This window comes from Sapajus apella, unplaced genomic scaffold (genome assembly GCF_009761245.1).
Source record: "Sapajus apella isolate SASKATOON/1434 unplaced genomic scaffold, GSC_monkey_1.0 scaffold45, whole genome shotgun sequence".
NCBI lineage: Eukaryota > Metazoa > Chordata > Mammalia > Primates > Cebidae > Sapajus > Sapajus apella.
The window spans coordinates 3,194,124-3,222,004 of record NW_022436985.1 but is presented as its reverse complement, the minus strand read 5'-3'; the positions used below and the strand labels follow the sequence as shown (position 1 = coordinate 3,222,004).

Here is a 27,881-nt window from a genome sequence, read left to right as displayed (position 1 = left end):
ACTCCCCATGCCATCCCACCCAAACTCCCCATCCCCCGCTGTCCCTCCCCTATTTCCCAACAGACCCCAGTGTGTAGTGCTCCCCTCCCTGTGTCCATGTGTTCTCATTGTTCAGCACCGCCTATGAGTGAGAACATGCGGTGTTTGATTTTCTGCTCCTGTGTCAGTTTGCTGAGAATGATGGCTTCCAGGCTCATCCATGTCCCTACAAAGGACACGAACTCATTGTTTTTGATGGCTGCATAATATTCCATGGTGTATATTTTCACTGTCCAGTCTATCATCGATGGGCATTTGGGTTGGTTCTAGGTCTTTGCTATTGTAAACTGTGCTGCAGTGAACATTCGTGTGCATGTGTCCTTATAGTAGAACAATTTATAATCCTTTGGATGTATACCCAGTAATGGGATTGCTGGGTCAAATGGAATGTCTATTTCTAGGTCCTTGAGGAATCGCCACACTGTCTTCCACAATGGTTGAACTAATTTACACTCCCACCAACAGTGTAAAAGTGTTCCTATTTCTCCACATCCTCTCCAGCATCAGTTGTCTCCAGATTTTTTAATGATAGCCATTCTAACTGGTGTGAGATGGTATCTCAATGTATTTTTGATTTGCATTTCTCTGATGACCAGTGATGATGAGCATTTTTTCATATGTTTGTTGGCCTCACGTATGTCTTCTTTTGTAAAGTTTCTGTTCATATCCTTTGCCCACTTTTGAATGGGCTTGTTTGTTTTTTTCTTGTAAATCTGTTTTAGTTCTTTGTAAATTCTGGATATCAGCCCTTTGTCAGATGGGTAAACTGCAAAAATTTTTTCCCATTCTGTTGGTTGCCGATTCACTCTAATGACTGTTTCTTTTGCTGTGCAGAAGCTGTGGAGTTTGATTAGGTCCCATTTGTCTATTTTGGCTTTTGTTGTCAATGCTTTTGATGTTTTAGTCATGAAGTCCTTGCCTACGCCTATGTCCTGAATGGTTTTGCCTAGATTTTCTTCTAGGGTTTTTATGGTGTTAGGTCTTATGTTTAAGTCTTTAATCCATCTGGAGTTAATTTTAGTGTAAGGTGTCAGGAAGAGGTCCAGTTTCTGCTTTCTGCACATAGCTAGCCAGTTTTCCCAACACCATTTATTAAACAGGGAATCCTTTCCCCATTGCTTGTTTTTGTCAAGTTTGTCAAAGATCGGATGGTTGTAGATATGTTGTGTTGCCTCCGAGGCCTCTCTTCTATCCCATTGTTCTATATCTCTGTTTTGGTACCAGTACCATGCTGTTTTGATTACTGTAGCCTTGTAGTATAGTTTGAAGTCCCGTAGTGTGATGCCTCCCGCTTTGTTATTTTTGCTTAGAATTGACTTGGCTATGCGGGCCCTCTTTTGGTTCGATATGAAGTTTAAGGTGTTTTTTTCCAGTTCTGTGAAGAAGGTCATTGGTAGCTTCATGGGGATAGTGTTGAATCTGTAAATTACTTTGGGCAGCATGGCCATTTTCACGATATTGATTCTTCCTAACCATGAACATGGAATGTTTCTCTATCTGTTTGTGTCCTCTCTTATTTCATTGAGCAGTGCTTTGTAGTTATCCTTGAAGAGGTCCTTTACCTCCTTTGTTAGCTGTATTCCTAGGTATTTTATTTTCTTTGTAGCAATTGTGAATGGCAGTTCATTCTTGATTTGGCTCTCTTTAAGTCTGTTATTGGTGTATAGGAATGCTTGTGATTTTTGCACATTGATTTTGTAACGTGAGACTTTGCTGAAGTTGCTTATCAGTTTGAGGAGATTCTGGGCTGAGACAGTGGGGTCTTCTGGATATACCATCATGTCATCTGCAAATAGAGACAATTTGACTTCCTCCTTTCCTATTTGAATACCCTTTATTTCTTTTTCTTGCCTGATTGCTCTGGCTAGAACTTCCAGTACTATATTGAATAGGAGTGGTGAGAGAGGGCATCCTTGTCTAGTTCCAGATTTCAAAGGGAATGCTTCCAGTTTTTGCCCATTCCGTATGATATTGGCTGTTGGTTTGTCATAAATAGCTTTTATTATTTTGAGATACGTTCCGTCAATACCTAGTTTATTGAGGGTTTTTAGCATAAAGGCTGTTGAATTTTGTCAAAGGCCTTCTCTGCATCAATTGAGATAATCGTGCTTTTTGTGTTTGGTTCTGTTTATGTGGTGAATTATGTTTATAGACTTGCGTTTGTTGAACCAGCCTTGCATCTCTGGGATGAATCCTATTTGATCATGGTGGATAAGCTTTTTGATGTGCCGTTGCAATCAGCTTGCCAGTATTTTATTGAAGATTTTTGCATCTATGTTCATCATGGATATTGGCCTGAAGTTTTCTTTTCTTCTCTAGTCTCTGCCGGGTTTTGGTATCAGGATGATGTTGGTCTCATAAAATGATTTGGGAAGGATTCCCTCTTTTTGGATTATTTGGAATAGTTTCAGAAGGAATGGTACCAGCTCCTCTTTGTATGTCTGGTAGAATTTGGCTGTGAACCCGTCTGGACCTGGGCTTTTTTTTGGGTGGTAGGCTCTTAATTGCTGCTTCAACTTCAGACCTTGTTATTGGTCTATTCAGGGTTTTGACTTCTTCTTGGTTTAGGCTTGGGAGGAGGCAAGTGTCCAGGAATTTATCCATTTCTTCCAGGTTTACTAGTTTATGTGCATAGAGTTGTTTGTAATAATCTCTGATGGTGGTTTAAATTTCTGTGGAATCTGTGGTGATATCCCCTTTATCATTTTTTATTGCATCAATTTGGTTATTCTCTGTTTTCTTTTTTATTAGTGTGGCTAGTGGACTCTCTGTTGATCTTTTCGAAAAACCAGCTCCTGGATTTATTGATTTTTTGAAGAGTTTTTTGTGTCTCTATCTCCTTCAGTGTTGCTCTGATCTTAGTTATTTCCTATCTTCTGCTAGGTTTTGAGTTTTTTTGATCTTGCTCCTCTAGCTCTTTCAATTTTGACAATAGGGTGTCAATTTTAGATCTCTCCTTTCCTCTCATGTGGGCACTCATTGCTATATATTTTCCTCTAGAGACTTCTTTAAGTGTGTCCCAGAGATTCTGGTATGTTGTGTCTTCATTCTCGTTGGTTTCGAAGAACGTCTTTATTTCTGCCTTCATTTCGTTGTTTACCCAGTCAACATTCAAGAGCAAGTTGTTCAATTTCCATGAGGCTGTGCGGTTCTGAGTTAGTTTTTGAATTCTGAGTTCTAACTTGATTGCACTGTGGTCTGAGAGACTGTTTGTTATGATTTCTGTTGTTTTGCATTTGCTGATTGGATTTGCTTCCAATTATGTGGTCAATTTTAGAGTAGGTGTGATGTGGTGCTGAGAAGAATGTATATTCTGTGGATTTAGGGTGGAGAGTTCTGTAAATGTCTATTAGGTTTGCTTGTTCCAGGTCTGACTTCAAGTTTTGGATATCCTTGTTAATTTTCTGTCTGGTTGATCTGTGTAATATTGACAATGGGGTGTTAAAGTCTCCCACTATTATTGTGTGGGAGTCTAAGTCTCTTTGTAAGTCTTTAAGAACTTGCCTTATGTATCTGGGTGCTCCTGTATTGGGTGTGTATATATTTAGGATCGTTAGCTCTTCTTGTTGCATTGATCCTTTTACCATTATGTAGCGTCCTTCTTTGTCTCTTTTGATCTTTGTTGGTTTAAAGTCTAGTTTATCACAGATGAGAATTGCAACTCCTGCTTTTTTTTGCTCTCCATTTGCTTGGTAAATCTGCCTCCATCCCTTTACTTTGAGCCTTTGTGTATCCTTGCATGTGAGATGTTTTCCTGGATACAGCGCACTGATGGGTTTTGGCTTTTTCTCCAGTTTTGCCAGTCTGTGTCTTTTTATTGTGGTATTTAGTCCATTTACATTTAGGGTTAATAGTGTTATGTGTGAGTTTGATACTGCCATTTTGATGCTAGCGGGCTGTTTTGTCCATTAGTTGATACAGATTTTTCATTGTGTTGATGCTCTTTACCATTTGGTTTATTTTTGGAGTGGCTGGTACTGGTTGTTTCTTTCTTTGTGTAGAGCTTCTGTTCTTTATTGAATGGTTACTTGAAATTTTATATTTGTATATTTATGCAAACATAATGGAGTCAGTTGAGACCATTATAAAACTTACAGATTATTGCTTGGCACATAGTAAATACTGTACAAATAAGAAACCATAAGCATACATATACACAAATATTTTTTTCTCTCCAACTAGGTTAGAAACCTGTCTGTAAACTCTGCCAGTATGAAGACCTTGTTTGTCCTGTACATTTTTACACTCTCAGTGCCTGGCATAATGTAGGCTCATAGTATGTTATCAGTAAGTGTTTGTTGCATGAATGTAAGCCACAAAAGAGCAGTCAGTGGCTGTGTAGATGGGAAATAAAGATGGTGAAAAATAGAGATTATTTAGGTAACTCGTGCTAAAGGTCACCACATTTTCCCTTAGCTATTTGTATTCAGTGCAGTTAGTATTTCTTACAAATACAACATGAATATAGTTATTACAAGTCGATTAGGTGTAAGGAGGTGCCATATTCATCTGGGATGCATTTAGCATGGCTGTCTTGGTTCTTTATGGCCAGTTTCTTCTTAGATGTGTACAGGCCGTATCAGTTGAACAACATTTTGAATACAATATGTGGTTAAGTGAATATTTGAAAGAAAAGTCATTTGAACTATATAGGTAGGAAAAAAAAATATATAGACATATGGACATTACTATGTTTAATTTTAAGGAATGATAGAAATTTTAGCATATAATTAACCCAAGTTATTTATAGAACAAAGAATCTATATAAATTGCTAAGCTATATTTTAATATTGCTAAAATATGATGCTTTTATAATTAAGGTGTTGTTTTTCTAGTTCCAGATGGCTTTCATGGTAACCAAAGTACATTGGTTTTCTTGCATTTATGTACTTGCCAGTTCAGTAGGGGATTTAGATACTTTATAGGGTCATGAAAATTAATCAGTAGCATTTTTTTCTTGTAATGGCAAGCACTCATATTAAAATTATTGCATTCCATGTAACTTATCTTTTGATATCACTGTCTTATTTCTCCTCCTTAAGAAAAAGGCAGAGCAAATAGTAGACTATATATAAAGTAATTTTATACTTGCCAATTGATTTTCCCTTGGGAGCTACTGTAGTTTTTATAAATAGCTTGCTGACTTTGAAGAAACATATTTCTGTTCTTAGGAACTCATCTGGAAAGAACATTTCTTTGGGGGATATGGAGACCATGTGTAGAATTCCAGCTACAAGAAAAATTCTGGGATTTAGACAGAGAAATATTAGGTGGTTTAAAATTGTAAGTCTTTTTGTGAAAAATTGGTTTGCTCTTATAGCCATATTTTATGTTTTTAGAACCTAATATATTGTGGATTCATGGTCCCCAGCCTGGAGTTTCCAGACTCTGGGGACCTGCAAACCCAGATTGGTATCACTGATTATATTATCATGGTCAAATCACTAATTTGGAATTTTATGTGATTGATTTATTTAAAAATGAGCAAATGTTTCTTACTTTAGAAACCAACTTGTTTATTTACTAAATTTTTTGTAGCATAGAGTTCATGAAGTAAAAATGAAGTTTCTTTGGGAAAGACTGGTGCCAATTTGAAGCTTGACCTATATGTGTGATCGCTACCTCCAGAGATTTTAATTTATTGAAATACTCTGTCCAGTTGTAAAGCTAAGAATACAAACCACTTAAGTGAATTTTACTCTAGTGACCATCAAAGATTGAACTACTTTTTATCCCAAATTAAAATTTCCTATCAAAGATGCAAGTGGGTTTATGGTAGTTCATAAAATATCATATTCTCTCCATGAGGAGAATATGTGTAGAGGCTGTATCTTTTATTATATATAATATCATTATTAACGTGATGAATGATACTGAATTCATAAGTAAAGTAACTTTTATTATTTTTGGATTAAGAGATATTCAAAATAAGCTTTGTTGTTTTCAGGGCTAGTGTTATTTTTTGCTTCTTTAAAAAATTTATTTAGTAGGAGGGGAGGAAGAAGAAGTCATAGCCAGACTAGCAGCACATGCCACCATCAAACTTCCAGCGCTCTCTGAAGGTATTTCACACTTCACCCTCGATCTCTTCAAATCACTGTAAAGGCACTAAACCTGTTACTGAAGATTGAATTCTGTATGAATTCAATATTTTGAAAATCAAAAACAAACATTAAATGAAAAATTATGGAATTGCTTTAATTTTCAGTCCAATTTGATTTTTAAGAAAACATTTCATTCTTAAATGGCTTAGAAATGTTAAGCAGAGCCTGGCACGGTGGCTCACACCTGTAATCTCAGCATTTTGGGAGGCTAAGGCGGGTTGATCATGAGGTCAGGAGATCAAGACCATCCTGGTTGACACAGTGAAACCCCGTCTCTACTAAAAATACAAAAAATTAGCTGAGCATGGTGGCACGCACGTGTAGTCCCAGCTACTCAAGAGGCTGAGACTGGAGGGAGGTGGAGGTTGTAGTGAGCCGAGATCATGCTACTGCATTCAAATCTGGGCCACAGAGCGAGACTCTGTCTCAAAAAAATAAAAAAGAAAGAAATGTTAAGCAGAAATTTATCAGTCATTCTAATTATTTTACAACCTTTTTCTTCAAGATGGTGACGAGAATACTTAACCTACATTCCTCTTACTGCAAGTTAAATTTATTTCTGGTTCAATCTGTAGTTGAAGGAAAGTAACTGAGTTATTTGCACTTCCTCTGAGCTACCTTCACATATTTGAGGACTGTTGTGAAGCTCTCTATTCCTTCTAGTAAGCCCCAAGATGCCTCATCTATTAAATAAGTCCTTTAGTATCCTGAAATGATAAAAAATTGACATGATGCTTCACCATAATTGTACCCTAATATAAAGGAGAACTTATATGAAAATAATTTTATGAAAACATTTAAGAAGTGCATTTTCAAAAATAACATGAATTTGAATATGGAAATATGTGAACACAACTATAATAGGAATAATGAAGTAGTTAGATTCTGGTACTTATATGTAGCATCACTGTGAACACCACAGCTAAAAACGTAGGCTACAAAAGGTTGTATCAGTAATTCAGAAACAACAAGGGGTATTGAGACTGTGGATGCGGGTTTTTGATATGGTGACAAGGCTCTGAACAAAACAGATCTTTTGATTTACGTAGTTGTTGCCTTTTTGGAATTCAGTAAGTATTTACAATCTTTGATAAATACTATGTGTTTATTTGTACAATGCAGTAAGGTTCTAGACTGAGATAATTATAAACATATTTTTCACTCTGATGAGTCTCCAGCCATTCATTCAAAAGTCATGAGAGACCCATGAAAATTCTTTGTTTGGGACATTTTTCTGTATTGCAGTAAACCTAGTAAGTCTATTCTTGGTCCATGGAAAGCAAGACATGCTCCCTAGTCATTGTGCAAGCCAAAAATACGGTAACGTATTTTCACAAAAGCTACTCTTAATGTCATTCCCTTGAGGAGAACCTCTGTTCTAGGCTAAGCTTTTAAACTTGAGGTCTATTTTCTAAAGTGTCAGTAGTTTCCTTTTTTCCTTCTCTGTAGTTTATTCAATTATCCTTTCGTACTGAAATATAATCATTAAGGACAAGGATTCACATTCCTTTATCCAAGCATATGCCTAACATATATTGGATGGCACCAACTATAATAATCTAGGTGCAAAATAATTGTAAACAAATTATCACTTGCTAACAAACCACTATGGGTGATTACGAAAAAGATCCTTTAGTCTTCTTTAAAGGATCCTTCTTTTTTTTTTTTTTTTTTTTTCTGGGGGGGACGGAGTTTCGCTCTCGTTACCCAGGCTGGAGTGCAATGGCGCGATCTTGGCTCACCGCAACCTCCGCCTCCTGGGTTCAGGCAATTCTCCTGCCTCAGCTTCCTGAGTAGCTGGGATTACAGGCACGTGCCACCATGCCCAGCTAATGTTTTGTATTTTTAGTAGAGACAGGGTTTCACCATGTTGACCAGGATGGTCTCGATCTCTTGACCTCAGGATCCTTCTTTAAAGGAACTCCAGTTCATGTTGAGATTGAGAATATTATTTTAGAATATGTGGGGTGATAAGAACACCAAACATTTATAGAGCACTTACCTAACAGTTACTATGTTACTTGCCTTCTCTCTCATTTTCAGTCTGATAACCATCTGATGAAGCAAGCATTATTAATATCTTCATTTGATAGAAATCAGAGCCATAGAGAGGTTATTATCTTGCTCAAGGTCACACAGCTATTAAATAGTAGAGCCAGTATTTAAACTCAGATTTCTCGGGCTCCACAGCATTAGCTTGAAATTGCAGTGGTGTACCAGAATCTTTTCAGATATTTTTCATCACTATTAAAATGTGTCTAACATAGACCCTCAGAAAAGCTCTTCCCATTTCTTTTAAAATAACATAACATGTACATAACAAAACTATGAGGATAATTAAAACTCTGAAGACAGAGGTTAGTCCTTATTTTTTGTTAATCACCTTCAACTTCAACTAAAGGGAAAGCCTGTTTCTCAGTCTTCTGGTGCCAGTTACTGTTGAAGAAAAGGAATGGGCGTTGCTGCCACTGGTGACATTTGTGACTTGTAGATAAACGGTTCCTTCTAGTCTCCTGTGTGTTGTTCTTTACAGCATTAATAAATTTATTTAAAGTTATATGAATTGATCAAATGAGTTCTTTTGCTTGGAAGTGAAATAATCAGATTTTAACTGATATTTAAATTTTAGAGAGGTCTGATTTGATCATTCCACAGTGTATACATTTATTGAAACATCACTGTGTGCCCCATAAATGTGTACAATTAGTATTTGTTAATTGAAAATAAAATGAAACTTAAAATATCTTTGCAGTTGTTGACACAGCCTCTTTCAGTTTTCTGCTAAAAGACCAGTGAAGGCCCAGGGGAAAAACAACAACAAAAAAGACTGACAATTGCTAGAAATTTTGGTGCACTTCTTTCACCTTTAAGGAGCTGGACTGGGAACAAACAGATTGTCTCATGAAAAAGAAAACCGAGCTAGTCCAAAGTAGGAAATGTAGAGGTAGGTTTTTTTTTTTTTTTTTTTTTTTTTTTTTGGATAACATCTGCTGCTTGCTCACAGACCAATGATCTTTAAACAGCTAGAAAACTGGGCAGCCCTCCATCTGCTGCAGGGGTGCTGTTTTTCTGAGGACACTATAGCATTACCATCACTCATGCTGCCTCCTGACCTCCTGTTCCATATGCCTCCATTCTCTTCTCATATCTTTCTCCAGCCAGCCAGCAGCTGTAAGTCATAGAAAGCAGCAAGAACCTGGCAGAGGGGGAGCAGCTGACTACTGCATCCTGAAAGGAAGGGGTTTCCTCCTGTAAAGGGCTCAAGGTGGGGACAGAGAACTCAATAGTAGGCATTTTAGTTTTGAAGTGCTTTTTTGCAAATTAGCAATATGTAAGAAGGAGGTCTTGCTGCAGTCCAGAAGACCAGCTTTAAATGAATGTATCACAGTCACTGAGAACTGGGCTTCTAACTCTTTATGTCTGTCTTCGTTCTTGCTATAGCGTTGGAAAGAGATGTCTGTAATCAACTAAGGGCATAATGACCAGGCCAAACCTTCTTTTTGGTGGTAGACACCATCATCGTTACAGAAAGGCAATAGAAAGGTTCCATACAACTTGGTACCTAATTTAAAAAACCATGCCAGGGTGAGGGGCTGTCATCCTAAAGATGCAAGAGGAAAGCACATTTTTTGAAATATTTATAATGACTAGAACACTTTGAAAACAGTTTAGCATAGCAGAAGGTAGAAGATATATTTATGAAACTGCAGCAGAGAGCTCTAAGAACAAACTGCTTCTATAAAGTTTAGGAAAGATTGCAAGGAACACTGAAACAAAGTGGGACTCAAATCTGCAGCAGGGGCCAGAAAGAATTCATGTTTTTAAAAACTGAGTCTGAGGTAAAGAATATACTTCAGAAGCTCTTTCAGATTTCAAGAGAAGGATCAAGAAATGAAAAGAATGGGATCAGTAAGTCTGGAGGAGAGAAAACTGAAATCCAGTCTGAGAAAGATAAATGCAAATGGCTGATAAAATATGAAAAATATCCGGCCTCACTCCTGTGCAAAGAAATGCAAATTAAAACAAACACATTAACAAATATTTAAGCAAATGACAACATACTTTTGATACAAGTTCAGTGAAAAGATGCTATGTGAAATATATAGCCATTTAGGCAGTTTTGTACCATTTTCTGTAAAAGGTTAGCACTTCATTTTCAATGAATAGTCACACACATGTGAGAAAAAGAATTTGGAAAATATCTAGTGTTCTATAAGAGATTTAGGTGTAATAATTTATGCCTTAAATCGTGCTTAAAAAATTTTTTAATTATGTAAGAATATCCTTCCAATATAATGTACTTTATGTTTTTCTCAAGCTGGAAGCTAACAGATCAACAAGGAAAATATATTAAGTAGGAAATAAATTTGGGAAGCTGCTTGCTACCCACATTTATTATGATTTACTTCCCAGGTCATTTATTATGACTTGAAAAATCATGAGAAATGTTAGCTCATTATAGGCTCTGAGAGGTCCTCAAGAAGACATTTGTTAAATTTGTTTAAACCTGTTTTATACAATAGAACACTTGTTTTAGTGGAATAGATACTAATATCTCCCAGACTATTCTTTAAATATCAGTTTAGAAAACAATGTGTTAATTAAAAAATATATATACATATTTTTAAAAACATATATGTTTATATGTAAAATGGAAGTAAATACACCAAATAATTTAAAATTATCTCTGAATAGAATTGGTTTATGTTTGTATGTAACTCTTAAATTTTCTTCAACAAGAATTTCTTTAATAGAAATGCAGTGCATTTATTATAAAAATATAGCAAATACAGAAAAGAAATTTGGGTATAAAACTTCATCATTATAGGATATAAAATGGAACCATTCTTCTGATGGAATTCATTTCATAATTTTTTTTCTATTACAGAATTTTGGATTAGGCATTTATTATAAAATATGGCAAGAGATATTTTGACCAAATTTTTAATGGTACACATGAATCAGGTTCTCCTGAACTGTAAATTAGTTCAAATAGACCAAAAAATGGAAAGAGTTATTTTGAGTCAAAGAAGAATGAAAATAATTGTTTCCTGTTTATTTTGTTTTAATCAAAGAACTGAATGCAATTCTTATTTGTATTAACTCCAACCGAATGAAAAATGGGACAGTTAGGTTAGTTGCTGTCTATGGTTGAAGGATATAGGTGTGTGCATGTGTATGTGTGTTTAAGCTTTGTAACTTCTCCATTTTTAATGTGTCAAAGTAAAAGACTGTAATCCTGTCTCCTCAGTCTTTCTCCACCCCTTTCAAATCAACTTAAATTCTTCTAATTATTCACAGATGAGATTAAGTCCAAAATAATTTTTGTTTACATTATTGTTTTATTTTCTTTTTCTTTGGAGAGGACTACTTTTGTTTTTGCAATTATGCTAATAGATAAGCAAGTCAACATAATTGGCAATTGCCATAATTAAGTTATTTTATTAATGCAAGACTTTTAGACTGTCAGAGGCAGATCTGGAAGTGATTTAGGTGCTTGCCTTTTTTGAAGAATTTGAGCTGTTGTACCATCAGAGTGTCTAGAGCCAATTAGATTGGGAGATGAGAGAATTGAGCTTTAAGAGGGTACTCTTTATGTTAGAATGTGTAGCATTTACTAAGTTATAATGCAAAATTGAAAGAATTGCATGTTTTAGTTAATAATTCTTTTAAAACCCAGCTTTCCATCTTTTCAATTATCCAACTTAATTTTTTATGACTTAAACTGAAGATTACAGCACACAGTATTAATACCATTCCCGTGAGGGAGGCTTTTAACAGTGGAGTCAAACCAGTTTTATTTTGTTTACTGTAGTGTGTATAAAGGGAAAATAGTGTTCCCCAACCCCCACATTAATGTACTAGTTAAGACATTATTTTAGAAGATCTTTTGTGCATATGTATTTTTAGGATAAAGATAGAAAGCACTGGAATCCTTATATGCTCAACTCCTGCATTCTTGATTTGTTGAACACTTTGGTCAGTGTAGAATGGTGGTTTTAAGGCCATATCTCAAACCAGGTGGCATAAAGATGGTGAATCTTAGGATGAGAGTTTAGGAAAAGGCTTAAAAATAGTTAATATGCAGTAATAACTAAGTATTTAATATTTGAGAAATCCATGAAAATAAAATATTTTGTAATATTTTGACTCAGACTGTGAACAGATTACTGATTGCATATAAATGACTAAAGAGTGGCATGGTTAAAATTTCAAAAGTAAAATATTTTAATTTCATCCAATTAAAAAAAAAATATCTTCCTCTTCCTGGGTCTCCAGGAGCCCATTTAATGATTTGCATTGAGATCAGCATTGTTTTGGGTATTTTCATCAGTGACTAATTCAAACTTGTTGGTTTGATTTGAAATTCTCCTTCCTTGGTGAAATTCTTTTATTGGAGTAAGAGAAGCAAAATTTTCTGCCCCCATTCTCTCTTTACAGATTATTCCTTAATACTCCCCTAAACTGGGTGGAATTACTACAGATGATGTGAGAGATTGTAGGTTGAAAGAATTTAACAAATTTACGAGACTGTTATTTGATATTGTGTAGAGATTCTTTCACTAATGGGAAAACCTTTGGTCCTCCTTTAGATAGGAAAAGTTAAAACCTTTGGTCTTCTTTAAGGCAGGTCTAAAAATTGGATGATACATGCTACAAAATTGAAGAGCAAAACCTGAGTATTTAGAAGCACTTAGAGATCCAGAAACATCAGTAAGATGTGGAGTAAATACTGTTTTCAAAATAGTCATCAAATGTTACAGAGTCAGACATACCTGATCTTACAGAAGGCATTTCTTGATGATAAGGATTGCTTCTTACTAAATTTTTAATGATTACATCTAGAAAATCAGTTTTTATGTACTAAGGTTGCTTAAATATCCATCAAGAAAAAGTTTAAAAACTGAGGCTGAAGGATTCAATTTATATAGTTTGATTGAACCTGTTTGTAACTATTAGTTTCTATAGCCAGGCATATTTTTTAAAGTTCGTCTGCTATTTACAAATATTAAACTTTTATTTTTTAGTTTTTGTAGGAGTTTGCTTCCCCTGTCAATATGCATTGAGGTTATAGTATAGTAAATACTGTTTTATAATGTTAAAACCTGTTTTGGAGCTTGACAGATCTAAGTCTTCTTGTGTAGGCATTTCTGGTGTGAATGCATTCTACAACAGGTTCTTTGACAAAGTCTATGTAAAAGTTGGCTTTTTTTTTTTTTTATTTTGGGGAGACAGTCTTGCCCTGTCCAGGCTGGAGTGCAGTGGCACACTCTCGGCTCACTGCAACCTCTGCCTCCCAGGTTCAAACAATTCTCCTGCCTCAGCCTCCCAAGTAGCTGGGATTACAGGTGCGTGCCACCACGCCTGGCTAATTTTTGTATTTTGAAGTAGAGACGGGGTTTCATCATGTTGGTCAGGCTGATCTCAAACCCCTGACCTCGTGATTTGCCTGCCTCAGCCTCCCAAAGTGCTGGGATTACAGGCGTGAACCACCGTGCCCAGCTAAAAGTTGACTTTTATATATTTCTCTTTCACGGAATCCCATCCCATTCCATTTCCTTTCATTTTATTCAGTAGTCCTTCATATATGTGTATATCTCTTTTGCCTGGGTCTTGAGAGTTATAGGTAGTATAGTGCTGTCATTAAGATAAAGGACGCTGCAGCTAAGGTGGCTTTAAATCCTAGTTCTGCTGGTTGCTAGCTGGGTGATTGAGGGTAAGTTATTTAATCTCTCTTTGTCTCAGTTTTCTGATGTGCAAAATTGGGGCAATAATATCTCTTGCTTACCTCTGAGAGCTGTTGTGAGTATTAAATGTGATAATACATTTGAAGTACTAAGGACAACATGTGGTACATGTTTACATTCCATTGTGAGGTATTTGAAGGCTGATCAGAACATAATATTACCTGTTTCATCAGAGAATATTTTCTGACTCAGTAGGATGTTTGACCAAGAATGGAATCTTCCTTTGGTGTATTCCATCCATCCTCTGCAAGATGCTAGAATACCCTGTGCTCAGATAACTGTGCTCAGCTACCTAAATACTATTAGTGAAGACCCAAGTCAATCCTCCCATGTTATCCTTCTCTTACAGTCAGAGTAAAGACATGGTCCCTGAACACAAAACATATATTACCAAACTAGATTGCAAACTTCTTGAGGTTAGAGAAATTATGCTTTATGACATTCTTTGTCATAGAACTGAGAAGAAAGAGATTACCCAATAAACACATGCTGATTTTAAAATTATGGTTATAGCGAATCCATTTTCCAAAAGAGAAATTTAGATATGATATAGATCAGAGTAGATTGATGTTATTTGCAATTTCAGTAGTGCATTTAGTTAATAGAATGGAAGTAATCAGAGGTAGTTTTACATTGTGCATTCTCTGAACTTCGTTTGAATAAAATATGATCTTCCCAAGGCTGAATTTTATTCAGGTGGTGAATAATTTGTATTTATTCCTTATTTGACGTTAGTTGTAAGGAAACTATACATTTCAGTAGGAATAATAATAGTAGCAGCTAACGTTACATAGTGCTTACTGTGTGCCACACAGTACCCGTCTTGCCGACACCTAATCTTGACTTGGAAAAGCCTTTTGTTTCAAAAAAGGACACGGTGACTTGGGAGATTCTAAATTTATTTATATTTATATTTTTATTTTTTTGAGATGGCATCTTGCTCTATTGCCAGGCTGTAGTGCAGTGGCATGATCTTGGCTCACTGCAACCTCTGTCTCCCAGATTCAGGTGATTCTCCTGCCTCAGCCTCCTGAGTAGCTGTGATGACAGGCATGCACCAAGATGTCTGGCTAATTTTTTGTATTTTTAGTAGAAATGGTGTTTCACCATATTGGCAAGGCTGGTGTCGAGCTCCTAACCTCAGGTGATCCACCTGCTTCCACCTCCCGAAGTGCTGGGATAACAGGCATGAGCCACTGTGCCTGGCCACAAATTTAAATATAAATTTTGGAAACTTTTTTTTCATGAAAGATTTTCAGTTTAAAAGGTTTGTGTTTAGGCTGGGCATGGTGGCTCACACCTGTAATCCTAGCACTTTGGGAGGCCGAAGCTGGTGGATCACCTGAGGTCAGGAGTTCGAGACTAGCTTGGCCAACATGGTGAAAACCTGTCTCCACTAAAAATACTAAAAAAATTAGCCAGGCATGGTGGCAGGTGCCTGTAATCCTAGGTACTCAGGAGACTGAGGCGGAAGAATCGCTTGACCAGGAGGTAGAGGTTGCAGTGGGCCGAGATCACGCCACTGCACTCTATCCTGGACAACAAGAGTGAGACTCAATCTCAAAAAAAAAAAAAAAAAAAAAAAAATGGTTTGTGTTTAATTGAATACTCATGGACATAAGGAAGGGAACAGTAGACACTGGGTCCTACTTGAGGGTGGAGGGCAGGAGAAGTGTGAGGGTCAAAACACTACCTATGCTTATTATCTGGGTGATGAAGTAATATGTACACCAAACTCCTGTGACACGCAATTTATCTATAGAACAAACCTGCACATGTACCCCTGAAACAAAAATAAAGGAAAGCCTGTGTTTAATAGAAATAGTACTTCTAGCCATTTCACCAGCCTTGATATGATTCTTGAGCGTATCAGTTGGGGGTCGTCTCCACCAGAGGTAAAGTGGGATGGTGAAGACTGCTTTTGAAAGCACAGAGTGGTGAATAACAGTGCTAGGGTTTTCTTTTTTACCAGGCTGTTCAAAGTGAAAGGTGAAGAAAATAGCACTCGGAATTTAGTTTGCAGTTGCTATTTGGTTTCTAATTTAGGTTGTGTATTTTCCTTTAATGTTTCATTTTGACATAATATATTTTAAAATGGACTTTTCTTGTGGATACAATTTTATGATATGATTTTTCTTAAGTTCTAGGCGGCAGTGTGGCTGCGTTTTATTTACTTGAATCGTATGTGATGGGAACCAGACTCAAACTTATTTCAGAAATAATGTTAATTATACAAATGAAAGAGGCAGATATCTTTTGGTTCATCTACACATTTCAGAATTGCTCCTGTGGTGCATTCCTGAAACCATATCTAAATAATCACACAACATCTTCTAATGCCCGTAGATATTTTATACTTGGCTGTTGGAAGTTGTATTTCATTAAATAACTACACAATAATGTGTGGTTGTCAGAACAGCATTCATTACACAGATAGCTAGTATCTGGTAATGAGGTTAAAGGTAATGGAAGATAGATTTGAATAGACATGAATATTTAAAAATTTCCTTTATTATACATTTTAGTTGATATACTATTGTTGTTTTTATTTTTTGAGACGGAGTCTTGCTCTGTCACCCAGGCTGGAGTGCAGTGGTGCAATCTAGGTTCAATTCTCATGATTCAGCCTCCCAAGTAGCTGGGACTACAGGCATGTGCTACTATGCCTGGCTAATTTTTTGTATTTTTAGGAGAGACGGGATTTCACTGTGTGGCCAGGATGGTCTCGATCTCATGACCTCGTGATCTGCCTGCCTTGGCCTCCCAAAGTGCTGGGATTACAGGCGTGAGCCACTACGTCTGGCCTGATATAGTAGTATTTATAAAACAAAACAAAAAGTGGTCTATTAGGTTATGTTTCTAGATATCAGCATTTTGAGCAGAAAAATCAAGGGATATATGCTGTAATGAAACAGTGGTCTCTGACTTCTGCTTTGACCAATGTAATTGCTGGGATTCAGTCTTCAGAAGACCCTCTGTCTGTGCCAGAACCCCAGAATGGGTTTTAACTTCTCCCATTTCAAATTGTCTTCTTGGTGGGTGGGATATAATGGTAGCAGGAAGGCGATGTCGATAAAGATTAGGATTAAAAAACCCCAAACTCCAGTTGTTAAAAAGTTGACTTCAAGATAGTATTTAGAATATTCTTTAAGGAGGGAAAGGTGGAGGCAGAACAAGGAAAGATTGGGAAGCCATTGTGGATATCAGAGTGACCTAAATTCCATATGAAGGAAATGTTTGTTAGCTGTTGTTTCTAAGCCGTATAGTTCTGTATTTCTTTTACGAATAGATCTTTTGATAAGGGCCAAATACGTATTAAAAAACAAATTGTATGTTAAGTTGATAATTTCTTAGAATTTCCTGAGTGTAAATTAGGGATTTGATTGGTGATATTAGGTCATTGCAGTTGAAAAAGAGGCAGAAGCTTAAGGTAAAAACTTTTAATACACAAAACAATGTAAATGTTATGTAAATAGTAATGCTATATTGTTTAGGGAATAATGACATGGGAAAAAAGTCTGTACATGTTCAGCACAGACACAGCCATCCCTTTAAAAATATATTTTCAATCTGTTGTTGGCGAAACCCTTAGATACAGAGGGCTAACAGTATGTGTTTTTGCATTATACATGAGAAAATATTTAGTGGTTTAGTGGTTAAGTGGAGGTTTGCTTTATAATTTAGAAATGATATACCTGAATGCAGTGATGTGTAGGTTTTTGATAATCTTCAAGGTTTTTTTTTTTTCTTTTTCTGAGATGGAGTCTTAACTCTGTCACCCAGGCTGGAGTGCTGTGATCTTGGCTCACTGCAACCTCTGCCTCCCGGGTTCGAGCAATCCTTCTGCCTCAGCATCCTAAGTAGCTGGGACTACAGACATGTGCTACCACACCTAGCTGATTTTGTATTTGTAGTAGACATGGGGTTTCACCATGTTGGCCAGGCTTGTCTTGAACTCCTGACCTTGTGATCCACCCTCTTTGGCCTCCCAAATAATCTTCAGGTTTTATGGATATATTTTATATTAATTCAGTAAAAATGAATGCATAATTTAATCTATGAAATATAAGAAAATAGAACATAGTTTCCAAACACAAATGTGTTCATGCTGCTTTATTTTTAGTTTTTATTTTAATAGACTTTATTTTTTAGAGCTGTTGTAGGTTTACAGAAAAATTATACAGAAACTGAGATTTCCCATGAAGCCCCTCCCCCACACACTTAGTTTCTCTCATGATTAATATCTTGTATTTGTGCTATTTGTTCAATTGATAAACTAATGCTGATTCATTATTATTAATAAGGTTTATAGTTTACCTTAGGTGTTCATTTTTTGGGTTGTACAGTTTTATTTTGACAAATGCTTAATGCCATGTATCCACCATTCCAGCATCACACAAAATAGTTTCACTGACCTAAAAATGTTCTGTGTTACAATTACTTGTCCCTTTTCTCTGAATCCCTACCAACTGAGGCAGGAGAATAGGGTCTGGAGGCAGGGAACCTAAGGCAATTTGGAAAAAAATAAATGCATAATTTAATCTATTGAATACAAGAATGTAGAACATAGTTTCCAAACACAAACCTGTTCATGCTGTTTTCTTTTCTTTTTTTATTTTCTTTTTTCTTTTTGTGAGATGGAGCCTTGCACTATCACCTGAGCTGGAGTGTAGTGGCACCATCTTGGCTTACTGCAACCACTGCCCTCTGGGTTCAAGCAATTCTCCTGCCTCAGCCTCCCAAGTAGCTGGGATTACAGGTGCGCACCACCATGCCCAGCTAACTTTTCTGTATTTTTAGTAGAGACGGGGTTTCACTGTGTTGGCCACGCTGGCTTCAAACTTCTGACGTCATGATCCGCCCGCCTCAAGTCTCCCAAAGTGTTGGGATTACAGGTGTTAGCCACCACACCTGGCCGATGTTTTCTACTTTAAAAATCCTTCAATGGTTCCCATTGCCTCTGGGTGAATTCCAACATTTCTAGCATCGAAGCCTCATTTTCAGTTTTTATTTGCTAACAACATGCATTACATGACAGACTGACTGAAAAGCATTATTTTTGGAGTTGATGGCATAGGGTAACGGTCTTATCAAATATGTTAAGTGGATTTTTCTGATTTGTGTCAGGAGTTTTCAGATGCATAGCATTTAGAATATACTACTTCCTGAGTATCCCCCCCAAAACAAACAGACAAACTATTATATGTCATAAAGTCTGTGCTTATGTTTAAACCTTTGGAATAGAGGTGAATGCATAGATTGACAACTCTGTGTATTGGTGACAATATTAATTCATTGTCTCTACTTTTTTGGTGCTAATTGTTGCTGAATAAAAATTCTGTTTGTCCCATCTGTTCTGTCTCTCATTCCTACCTAGGGACTATGTCATCATCCATCTTTTAAGCTCTTTCCATCAATATATCCCATTCCGTTTTCAGAGGATTATCATTTCTCTTCTCTGACCAAGAAAATACAGGTCATTGGAGAAGTCCACCAGTTTCTGCCTTGTGTGAACATCCACTTGTATTTCCATATGTTTATGCTGCTTTTCTTCCTTTCACAGTGTAAGGATCTTCACCCCTCCACCCTGAAATAAGACTGTTTTACAGTCATATTATCTCTGTTTTCTCTCTTTCTTCTCTTTTTCTTCCCTGCTAACTCCTCCTTTAGCATCTGTTTTCTTATCCAGAATCCTTCCCTGGCCCAGTATTAGCCTCTATCTGCTGCTGTAACTTCCTTTCGAAAAAGGCCGTCTGCGTTCCTTACTACCAATAAATTGTTTTTTTGTTGTTGTTTTTGCTTTAGTTTGAGTCAGAGTCTTGCTGTGTCACTCTGGCTGGAGTGCAGTGGTGCAATGTCAGCTCACTGCAACCTCTGCCTCCCTGATTCAAGCGAATTCTCCAGCCTCAGCCTCCCGAGTAGATAGGATTACAGGCGCATGCCACCATGTCCAACTAATTTTTGTATTTTTAGTAGAGACAGGATTTCACTTTTTTGGCCAGGCTGATCTCGAACTCCTGACCTCAGGTGATCCACCTGTCTTGGCCTCCCAAAGTGCTGAAATTACGGGCATGAGCCACTGTGCCTGGCCCCATTCATTGTTTACTTTACTGTAGTCTGTAGCTGGAAATGCTTTTGCCAAGTCATTGGCCTTGATGACCATTGATTTACCAGATCCTTGGACACTTGTTTCACACCCTGGCCTATCTCCTGTGTCCAGTAGGGCCCCATATTGAGCACACAATATTAGTAAAATGAGTAACATTTTTCACGTATCTTCTCCTCTTATTTATATGACTTTCCCTTCTCTACGGTCTTTTACAAGCTCTTCTACCTGCCTCTTAAACATTTATGTTCTAAAGGTTCCAAGAAACCACTGTCTCTCATTCCGGCACTGTTAGCTTTTCTCTGGATAGACACCCCATTCTCAAGCATGCCTCCAGAAGATGCATATATAGCAAGCGTTTCACCTTAAGTCTTGACCCTTATTAAAAGGGGTCAACATATTTGTGTTCCACAGACACTTCAAACTCAATATATCCAATTTTAAATTCATTTTCAATGTCATCAACCTTGGTCCTTTTAATTTATTACTGATAAGTGGCATCTCTGTGAGTGACATCACCAGATACACAGATGCCTAACCTAGAAAGCTAGGAATAGATCACTAATTCTTGCTACAGCTATCTTAATTCTGAGTTCTTCCACTTCTCTTTATTCCTTTTACATCTTAGGGCCTCAGTTAATACCATCCCAGTTTTCACCTTGGAATAGCCTCAGTTTAGTCTCCCTGTTTGTCTCTCTAACTTCGATTCTGTTTTGTGAGTTTTCTTCTCTTTTTCACTTCATTTAACCTAAAGAAAGCATTTTAGAGTTTCCCTGGGATGTATGGAACTTTTTACAATTTCTGGAGCAAATTGAAAATGCTGGTTTTTGAACCCTTGGGAAAACATGTGATTGACACATTGCTCAATTAAATGTTTATTCTTATATGATTATTGCATTAAGGTTTGTTTTAGCTGCATATTAAGAGCACAGCTTCCTTTTTTGGGGGGGATCGAGTTTCATTATTCAGGCTGGACTGCAGTGGTGCAGTCACCACTCACTCAGCCCCCTGGGGCCCAGGTGATTCTTCTGCCTCAGCCTCCCGAGTAGATGGGACTATAGGCATGTGCCCCATGCCCTTGCTCTGCTGATTTTTCTTTTGTATTTTCAGTGGAGATGGGATTTCACCATGTTACCCACTCTGGTCTCAAAACACTGGGCTCAAGCAATGCTCTTGCCTCAGCCTCCCAAAGTGCTGGGATTACAGGCGTGAGCCACCACTACTACATTTTTTTTTTTTGAGAGAGAGCATCTCACGGTGTCACCCAGACAGGAGTGCAGTGGCATGATCTCAGCTCACTGCAACCTCCACCTCCCAGGCTCAAGCTATTCTCTTGCCTCAGCCTCCCAAGTAGCTGGGATTACAGGCATGCACCACTACCACCCACCTAATTTTTTTTTAGTATTTTTTTAATTTTAGTAGAGACAGGGTTTCACCATATTGACAGGCTGGTCTTGAACTCCTGGCCTCAAATGATCCACTCACCTCGGCCTCCCAAGGGGCTGGGATTGCAGGCATGATCCACTGTGCCTGGACACCTTACTTCATTATTTAGCAAAAAAGGAGGCTCCCCATGTCATTGGAGTTGGGTGTGGGGAGACCAAATGAAATCATATTTCCTTGGAAGGGACCGATAAGTGTCCATTGTTTCCAGTGTTGAAGGATGAGCAGGATTGGACAGTTGGATCTGAGGGAAGGGCCATCCCAGGCAAAGGGAAGGCAAATACCAGTGCTTGGGGCTGTGAATAGCAGGGTGAAAATATTCTTAGAACATGAAAATAAATGTTTGAATTTAGCATAACACATTTGACTTATTAATCAAAGGTGTTGCGTAGGAGGATGAGTATCTGTGTTCATCTGGTCACTTTATAACGTATATTTTATCTCAAGTATTCCCAGTTTGGTAGACTGTAGCATGAAGGCTTGAATGCTATAGCTTTATTTCTTCCTTAACCGCTAATTTCTTCTATGGCATTGCTTATTTACTTAGTAGTATGTGTCTCCATGGAGTCTTCATTCAATAGTTAAATGTTAGAGTGCTCTGAGGACAGGGCTTAAACAATCAAAAACTCTTTCTTAAATTTTTCTAGAACCTTCTTTTTAGAATGGAAAAAACCTCCATGATTTGTTGGAATTAAATTCTGTCTCTCTCACTCTCTCTCACTCTCACTCTCTCTCGCTCTCTCTCGCTCTTTGTTTCAAAGGAAGAATAATAATTTGTATTTCTACTTGCCAGGTAATTTGTGAATTTTGTTTTACTCTTTCTGCAGTATCAAAGATAAAACCTCCATGAGGCTTTTAAATTCTAGAATCATTATTCATATATTGTGTGAAAACAGTTTTACACTTCTTTTTCTTTAAACCTTTTTCCTTTATTTTACTAAGCACCAGAGAAAGTCACATATTTCCTGTGATGCTAAAATTTCTTCCAGATCACATGCTGAAATACCTTTTTCTTTTTTCTTTGAGGCTTCTCTTAAGTGATCAAATGTAGGCTTTTAAGTCTATATGGCCAGCTCTTTCATCTGAGCTACTCTGTCTAAATATTTATGCTATTCAGATAACATGTATCTTCAATTATTCAGCTTTGCATATGGGCTATACTTTAACCAAACACTATTTCTTTTTCTTTTGGGTTTGACTGAATTAGAGGTATGTTCCATCCATGTTAAATGGGTTCGAAAGAACTATTTGAATTTGAAATACTCCTGTTCATTATAAAATAAAATGTGAATGTATTTCTAAGTATGCATACTTTTTATTATCTATAATATTTTAGTTTGTTATTTTCCCTGAGATCATGTAAGCATTTCTTTAAAAAATTTAGTTTTTATAAAATGGCTCATGTTTTATGTATGTTTGGCCTTAATATTTTCTAAAGATGTAAAGCTGAATGGTTGTAAGAAGCAGAGGCGTCACTTTCTCCCTTGAGGCCTGGTCAATATTTGAATATTTGTGTACAGCATAACAAATATGTTTTAGATTAAATACATTATTAGTAGTACGTTCAAGGGATATTTAGTAAGCTCTATGGGTAACACGGTTGAAAATCTATGTAGTCAGTAGGTTTACAAAGTTATATTAGAGAAGTTGCAAAGAAGGTTTTAAGGAAAAGAAATTTATCTTCATGTTCTAAACGGCCTTTTAAAATTCTATTTTTATAAACTCTAATCATTCTTAACTAAATTTTGTGTTTAAACTTTTGGATAAAAGTCATGTTACAGGGGCTCTTGCAGTGTGAACTTAGTGCCGTATTTGGGCTTGTTTTTGTGATTTTCTTGCACTAAACTTGGAAAGCACTCTTGAAGAATAGGTTTTTGGCTCCCAAGGACCTTCATAGTCACACACTAGCTCTTAATCACTGTGTCTGTGGAGTGTCTTGCTAGTGAAGCTCTCAGTGAATTGACTTCCCTTTCTCTCTATTTCTTGCCAAGAGTTTTTGAAATGTTTTAATGAAAGAGAGAGAAAGAAAGGAGGGAAGGAGGGGGAGAGAGGGAGAGGGAGAGAGAGAGGGAGAGAGCGCGAGAGCGAGTGAGCATGTGCGAGAGCGAGTGCGAGAGCGAGCGCAAGAGCGTGTGTGGGTGAGAGCCAGCACGAGTTTTACCACATCTTTACTTGGTTATGCTCTTTGCTGTGTGATAGTTACGGAATTAGTGCTATAATAGAAACTGTCAGCTCTAAGTTATCAGTGTAAGTTTTGGATTAATAGAGTCCTTAGCTTTTATTTCCCTCAGTTCTCTTGCTCATTTCGTTATGCCTTAGAAAATGGAGAATTGGGAGTAATAAGACATGATTTAGTATTCCACCATTTAATGTTAGACCTAACCTGAAAGTTTTGGTTATGGTGGGGTTTATCTGTAGGTTTGATAGTCGTCAGCAAAAATTAGCCTCTGTTAGCACAATAAATTGATAATTGTTTGTCTTGCACTGGATTCCGGCTTCACTCTGGAAGCAAAGATGTTACCAATAAGGTTATTCTGACTCACAGCTTGGAGTTTCCCACGTTAGTGTTGGAAGACGTCTTTTGGTAGGCTCTTAAACAATTATGGAGCTGTGGAAATAGCCTTAGGTGAGGAGCTGAATATCCCAAGTTCTCAGGTGCACTGTGTTGTTTATAGAGTTACAGACACTTGTAAATGATGATGATTTTTTTTGGGGGGGGGTGGGGGCGGGGTAAGAGGTACTTTGTTAAATCCCTTGTGTGCATTATTTTATTTAATTCTTGTAGTAAATTGGAGGTAGCATTATCCCACTTTTACAGATGAGAAAACCAGGGGTTAGAGAAGTTAAGCAGCTTGCCCAAGGTCACACAGCCAGTAACATAAAGCTAGAATTCATACCCAAGAACTCTCTGACTCCAAGACCTGGTTCTTGGCTGCTTTGCATTCTGCTATATGTAACGTACTCTGTGCTTATTATGAGGATTAAATAAGCTAATGTGTACATCCTTTGTAAAGTATTAGTCTTGGTATGGTAAAAATACGGATATGTTTGGAACATAGAACTGTTACTAATCTTTTCTGCTATTTTAAGGCTTTACATGCATTTCATAATTTTATATATTTTACACCTTCAAGGTTGTTAATATTTTGTCAATGTCATGTTTCTTGATTTATGAAGTACTCTTGTTATTCTTTTAAACACCCTTTCTAAGAAGGAAGGAAGTCTAGATCCCCTCCCCCCACATATTCCATGGATTTTTGTTTTGAAAAGAAAAAATTTTACGTCAGAGTCCTCTTTAGAATTTTTTGGACTCCAGAATTTAATGATTAGTTATATTGTTCAGTTATAATTTCATGCTGTAGAATAAGATCTTCAAAATTCCATTATTTTAAAAGGTAATACAAGGTAAACACATACAGAAAAAGTTTGATTGCTCCAGTAAGGATACTGAATAGTCAAAATTTCAACAACTTAGTTTACTACCTATATATACAAGCTATTTTGAGTGTTGATGCATTACTGAAATACTTTAGGCCTTCCTTAGTTTGTATGCATTGCTGAAATACTCCAAGGTTTGATTCTAGAATGCTTAAAAAATTATAAATTGCAAGAGGAAAACAAATGAATGTGCTTACTCATGTTGTAACACTTTTCTGTAATTTACCTCAATTTCTGAGGTTGTACCTTTTATTCAGGTTAGGAATAGGTTTTAAGTACTCTTGATTCCAGGTAATTTGTTTAATTGTCTTAATGCTATCTTTATAATCATTTTAAGCTGTGCTGCTCTTGTGAGCCAGTGCCCAGGAGCTAGAAAATTGACATCCAGGCAGTGAGATCTGCTTTCTTTTGCTGGCCCCCTGACATCCTCTGTGACCTGACAAGGCACTTTTAAAATCTTTAGCTTTATAGCTTTGAAGGCAAAGCCCTAGAATATGGCTTAGAAATTCAGGAAAAATGATAATTTAAATAAAAATAAATGTAAACATTTGTAGACAAAGCTTTCAAATCTAAACTGATTTTAAGTACCCTCTAAACACATAAAAATATTTTTCAAAATCATTTTTTAAACTCAGAAGCAATAGAATATAAAAGCCCCTATCAATAGTACATATTTAGTGACGGGTCACAAGTATTTGTTTGAAATACAAATTTTGAAATCCCAACTTTTGGTTAAAGTAGAAGCATGAGTTTTTAAACCTTACTTTTCAGGTGAGAAATTAGAAATTTGTCTCCATCCTTTATAAGAATCTGCTTTATATGAATCTGCTGGCTTTGTGTGATATTTAAGGTTTCTCTTTTAGTATCAAAAATGCTGGACGACAGTGGAGCGTGCCTGTAGTCCCAGCTACATGGGAGGCTGAGGTGGGCGGAAAGCTTGAGCCTGTGCCGCTGTACTCCAACCTGGGTGACTGAGCTAGTTCCTGTCTCAAAAATAAACAACCAATTTCAGGTGTTTAATATATCCCCATGTAAATATTCATCAATAAAAGGTGATCATCTGTTTTGCAATTACTTACATAAGCTGTAATTATAAAACTGAACTTTAGATGTGAAAGATGTACAAGGTGATGGCTGTGCCTAGGAAGTTTTAGAGTGAAGAAATTTCAGTTTGATACAATTTGAAGGTAGTGTAATCATACTGGGTTTGGAAGGTTTTCGAGGATATGCCTTTATTTATTGGAAACCCAACTGATTCAACTGTCTGTAGGGTCTCCAAGTACAACTTCACATTTGCCTAATGTGCCTGGACTATATCTAGAAATACTTGAGATATATATATATATATATATATACACACACACACACACATACATACATATATATATATATATACACACACATATATACATATATATATAATTATTATTATTTTTTTTTTTACTATAAACTGAACTTCCTGTGTCAGCATTGAGCAAAACTTCTAACAGTTGTTCCTGAGTACTTCCTCTCATCTCTGGTCCATATGGACAGAGCTTTACTTGTTCTGTCATTTTGGATACTATTCCTTAAGTACTGACCACCTTACTAAATGACCCTCAGCCTGTCTTTCTAGTTTTATCTGAGTTACTCTTCTATTAGGTGGCTGTTTACCTGATTTTTTGCTGTTTTCCTTCATCATTTGGAGATAGCTTTTTGTGGACTGAATCTTCTACCTGGACTTTCCATCTCTATTTCTGCTCTTATAAATCTTATCCATACTTCAAGGCCATGAATTCTCACTTCTACCTTCTTGTATGTTAAAGTCCTAATGCATTTAAAAAATTACAGTAGACAACATGTAACATGAAATTTACTGTCTTATCCATTTTTAAGTGTACAGTTCAGTGGTGTTAAGTATATTCACAACAGATTCCCAGAACTTTTTGATTTTACAGACCTGAAACTCTGCATTAAACCATAAGCCCCATGTTCTTTTCTTCAAGTCCCTGGCAGCCACCCTCATACTTTCTGTTTGTATGAGTTTGAGTACTTTAGATACCTCATGTAAGTGGAATCATACAGTGTTTGTCTTTTAGTGACTGGCTTATTTTGCTTAGTATGACGTCCTCAAGGTTCATCCATGTTGTAGCATGGGACAGGATTTCCTTCATTTTTAAGGCTAAATAATATTTCCTGTGTGTGTGTGTGTGTGTGTGTGTACACACACACACACACACACACATTTTGTTTTATCTAATCATTCTTCAGTGGACATTTTGGTTGTTTTCAACTTTTGGCTGTTGTGAATAATACTGTTATGAACATGGGTGTGCAAATACCTCTTTGAGATCCTGCTTTCAGTTCTTTTGGATATATACCCAAGAGTAGAATTGCTGGATCACATAGTAATTCTATTTTTAGAATGAAAAGTGTTGCTATAATCTTATTTATGACCTTAATTTGAACACACAGCCATACTGTTTTTAATTTTCTCCTTTAAGCTTGTGTCTCTTTTATGTTTTGGAAAATATGGAAATCATGGAGCACATAAAATAGAGAAAAACATTTGATATCTAATTAAAATCTAATTGTGATTTATACATTTTACTAGAAGAGGGTGTTGGTGATGTGAATACTAACGAAAGGCAATAGAAATCTAATATTTTTGCTTCCTGTTTTTAAGCAAGTAAATAAACTTGATTAGAAAAATGTTATAGATGAAATTCCAGTTTATATATTTACTCTTAAAATATGTGGCTACTGGCCGGGCGCCAGTGGCTCACGCCTATAATCTCAGCACTTTGGAAGGCTGAGGTGGGTAGATCACCTGAGGTCAGGAGTTCAAGACCAGCTTGACCAATATGATGGTACCGTCTCCACTAAAAATAAAAAATTAGTGAGGCGTAGTGGTGTGTGCCTGTAGTCCCAGCTGCTTGGAAGGCTGAGACAGGAGAATTGCTTGAACCCAGGAGGTGGAGGTTGCAGTGAGCTGAGATCATGCCACTGCACTCCAGCCTAGGC

At 36.7% G+C, this 27,881-nt stretch overlaps 1 protein-coding gene across 1 annotated transcript in view; it reads left to right on the top strand.

Moving 5' to 3' along the window:
• BMPR1B (bone morphogenetic protein receptor type 1B) overlaps nucleotides 1–27,881 on the top strand; it is a 398,414-nt gene that overhangs the window by 85,371 nt on the left and 285,162 nt on the right. The window lies entirely within an intron of this gene.